This window comes from Palaemon carinicauda, chromosome 34 (genome assembly GCF_036898095.1).
Source record: "Palaemon carinicauda isolate YSFRI2023 chromosome 34, ASM3689809v2, whole genome shotgun sequence".
In the NCBI taxonomy this organism is placed as follows: Eukaryota; Metazoa; Arthropoda; class Malacostraca; order Decapoda; family Palaemonidae; genus Palaemon; species Palaemon carinicauda.
This window is the reverse complement of record NC_090758.1, coordinates 34,772,317-34,775,967: the sequence shown is the minus strand read 5'-3', so window position 1 is coordinate 34,775,967 and position 3,651 is coordinate 34,772,317.

Here is a 3,651-nt window from a genome sequence, read left to right as displayed (position 1 = left end):
GGCTAAGACAAAGTTCTTGGCTGCGGGTGATCTGTCACTAAAGCAAGGTTGGCAGGACCCTCTTGTCCCTTCCCCCTCTATCTCCGTAATGGCCTAGCCATTACTGTACTGTACCTTGCCGGCCGGCAGAGCTGGCCGGCAGGTGTATTACTGTACTGTACGTCGTTCTACTTCTGGACCTAGTATAGGTTGGGATGTGGAATTGACTAAGCCCATTGCCGGCCAGCATCTCTGCCGGCCGGCAAGGGTCTTATGTTTTCGAGTGCTGCCCGGACCTCTCTTGGTCCCTCATCCATGCCGGACGGCATTGGTCAAGGAAGCCTGAATTAAGTTTGTCCCCTTCCTTATATGCACTCTTTCGGTTGCCGGGCTTGGGGGGTTGTGTACACTCTTATCCCGGCATCCATTCTATTTTCTTCTAGTGCTGTACCTGTCCCGGCTGCCGGCCTATGAGGCCGGCAGCCGGGCAGGTGTAGTCTTCTGGTTCTTTTGCTGCCGGCTGGCATCGGTCTTGTACCTTTGCCGGCCGGCTTATGTCAGTCCTTGTCTGCCGGTCACCAAGAGTGTGGCCGGCAGCTGGGTACTACCTTGTGTAGTTGCTGGCCGGCAGTCATTGCCGGCCAACACTGGCTGTTGCCGGCCGGCAGCTGCTGCCGACCGGCACAGGCATTTGAACCAGAGTGCTGCTGCCCTATAGCTGTTAAGTAGTATACTTTAAAGCTAGTTGTGGTGTGTGCCGGCCGGCAAAGGCAGGCCGGCACACATCCTCCTATACTGTACTAGTATTCTTCTGTATAGCATATACAGTAAGAAGAAAACTATAGTAAAGGTTTAGGTACAGCACTGTATCTTCTAACACTATTGTGTTTTCTTGCACAGCCCTTTGCTGTTGCCCTCAGATAGGAAACAGAGTTCTTCCCTGTCTATTATCCAGGATTTTAAAATCATTGCCTAGGTGTGAGCTCCACCTGTTTCCTCTGGAAACCTTGCATTGGTTACTCTAGAAGAGATAAACCATTTTGATTTTATTATCTGGAAGGCTGCAACAATGGGTTGTGAGGGAAACACAAGTGTGTGTCTTTCCTTTATGAATTGTTATGCTATACTATGCATATCCAGTGATACATAGTTCACTTGATACTCATGGAAATTTCTTCTCTTTACAGGAGGACCCTCCGAAGTGCGGAAATGTTTTCTGCAATGTCCGCAGCAAGAACCTCTGCGGACATGAGTGTTGTAGGAGACACGCAGCATGCGCTGTCTCCAAGGATGATCTCCAGTATTGGGACCCTCAGGTATGTACTGTATGCACTAACCTGATTACTGAGGCTTTTGATTCCCCTAGAATGGCGGAATCAAGGGATATAGCAAGGGAAAAGCTTCGTACTTGGGTAAGGGGCTTCAAGAAGAACACCTCTGGCCCTTATCTTCCAAGTGAGAAGATGAGGGCGTATCTTTTTCCCCAGGCATCAGCTGAGGCAGTGATTCCCCAGCCTCAAGAGGAGATCCCTCAAGATCAAGTCCAGGTGGACGAGGAAGTCGCAGATGCGATGCAAGACATCCAGTTGTATGACAGGATGTCTGACCTGGACGAACGTTTGGAAGAAGACCTCCTGGCAGAAGGTCAGGATCAAGTTCAAACCCCGGATGTCGTAGAGGATGAGGTCGACGAGGTGTCGGCTACTCCGGTTCAGATGCCGGAGCCTATCCCCTCAACATCGGCTGGTCTCCCAGTAGAACTGGGACAGGCCCTCTCTTCGATTGCTGGAATGATCCAACAAATGCAGAAGGAGAATCAGGAGAAGGCGGCTGCAATGGAACTGCGTATGCAGTCCCTAGCAGAATCACATGGGCCCCAGAAAAGGCTCAATGTGAAAGACCTTCCCATATGCTCAGATGCTAACCCATGGAGGTATGCTGAGCACATGCCGATGACGACTGGAAAGATCGTCATCTCGGATAAGCTGGGTTCAGTTCCCCTAGAGGAGGTAGAATTCTGGCCCAGCAAGGCATCATATCCGGACTGCTATGTCCGGCTGAGAAAAGAACCAGCTTCAAGGGAGGAGACAGAGCCGAAGGAGGTCATTATTATGGACCATGCTAAGGCTCAAGCCCTACTTTCATCCTCGATGAAAGAGAGGGGCTTCTCTAATTCGAAGGTAGCTGCATTGAGCAAGAAGCTCCCTTCTTTTGTGTCCTCTCCTGATAGAGCCTTCCCCTTTTTACAAAAAGGGTTTGCGGCTGTCCTAAAGGCAGTCGAGGCCGGCAAGCCTTGCCCCTCCCTGGAGGAGTGTAAACCCTTGTCGCTGGCTCTGCCTATGGACCACAAAGACTGGAAGGATGTCCATCTGACATTCTCAGTGGGAAAGTTGGAGGCTGATATTGCCGGACGGCAATTCGGCGAGGACCTCCTCAAGCTGTCCGAATCTCTTTTACGAAGAGAGTTCGAGACCAAAGAAAGACTGGCTGCCTCAATGTCTCATCAGACTATTCTTGAGACAATGGCAAGTGACCCTAAGGTCCATGAAATGTTCATGGTAGTGGCTAAGTCTCACCTAGCCACAGTGACGAAGGACCTTTATGGCTTCATCAAGGCAAGGAGAGCTTGCAGGGAGTTCGTGTTCACCGGGGCTTTGGTGAGACACGAGCCAAGGAAATTAATCTCCTCCAACATTTGGGGAAAAGACCTTTTCCCTACCGATGTAGTCAAAGAGGTTGTTGATAAGGCCGCCGTGGAGAATAGAAACCTTCTCCAGAAGTGGGGCCTGGCTATCAAAAGAAAATATTCCCCGGATGAGGGTCCTCAACCAAAGAGGAAGAATATGAGGACTAGGCTACCATCTCGGCCAGCCAAGCCTTATAGACAGCAACAGCAACTGCAATTGCCTTTGCCTCCAGTGCCCCAGATGGTGGCACAAACCCCGACTGCTTTTTAGTGGGTACCCCAGGCGGTGCCAGGTCAGTCAACCACATTCGCCCCAACGTTCGTAGGAGAGTCTTCTTCCTTTCGTGCAAAACCTAGAGGAGCAGCCAGAGGCTCGTCTAGGCGCCCCTCAAGGGGAAGGGGATTCAGAGGTGGTCGTGGTCAGGGAGGCAAGACCTCAGGACGGCAGTCCAAGTTAAAATGATACCGGTAGGAGGGAGACTGATGAAATTTTGGGATCGCTGGACCTTCGATCCCTGGGCCCAAAGCCTACTCAAGAATGGACTGGGTTGGAGCTGGTACAGCACTCCACCCCCATGCCTTCGGTTTTTCCAACACTCCACCCCCGTTTTCAAGAACTGTTGGAGAAAAATGTGATCCGAAAGGTGAAGTCCATCAAATTCCAAGGGAGGCTGTTTTGTGTTCCCAAGAAAGACTCGGAAAAGCTCAGAGTCATTCTGGACTTGTCACCACTCAACAAGTTCATAGTGAATTGCAAATTCAAGATGCTAACACTGCAACACATAAGGACCTTACTGCCCAAGAGGGCATACTCAGTCTCTATAGACTTGTCAGACGCCTATTGGCACATTCCAATCAGCCGTCGACTCTCCCCCTACCTAGGGTTCAGGCTACAACGGAGACTGTACGCCTTCAGAGCCATGCCATTCGGGCTAAACATAGCCCCAAGGATTTTCACGAAGCTTGCGAGCGCAGCTCTCAAACAA